The sequence below is a fragment of the Penaeus monodon genome, chromosome 30, assembly GCF_015228065.2.
Source record: "Penaeus monodon isolate SGIC_2016 chromosome 30, NSTDA_Pmon_1, whole genome shotgun sequence".
In the NCBI taxonomy this organism is placed as follows: Eukaryota; Metazoa; Arthropoda; class Malacostraca; order Decapoda; family Penaeidae; genus Penaeus; species Penaeus monodon.
The window spans coordinates 23,409,096-23,409,657 of NC_051415.1; positions in this window are offsets into that span (position 1 = coordinate 23,409,096).

Here is a 562-nt window from a genome sequence, read left to right on the forward strand (position 1 = left end):
ACTCCCCCATCTCTCATCTCCTCCGCCTCGTCCTTCATCTCTCCTCTCTTTCTCTCTCTTCTTTCCATCCCTTTCTTTTCTTCCCGAATGAATAAATGTGAAAACGAGTCACCAAAACCTGAAACGCACCAATCCGCACGCAAGATACACACTGCCGCTTGTTTTCCTTTTCGAAAGATCATGAATCATCCCTTGAGGGTCAGTGACAGAGACCCCATCTTGACACTGCTACTACGTTCATCCTTCTCTGAACGAGCAGTGGGTTTGTTTACATTTCGGTGAACTAGGATACGCGTAGATAATGCCCTCTTTAAAGGGAGCTTAAGGTGGCAACGACGGGAGATTTTTTCCGTGTGCATTATCCAAATGCTTCAGATTATTTAGTCAAGTATATGATTGAAACCAAATTTCTTTCCCAAGAAAATTTGTAGAAAAAATCTATATGGGTAAATAAATCCTTTGAAGAATCATGCGTAAGCTGTGTTACCAGAAATATTGATTTAAGCTTACATAAAACGCGTGGATTTTTTACATAATTACATACAAATATATAGATAAATGG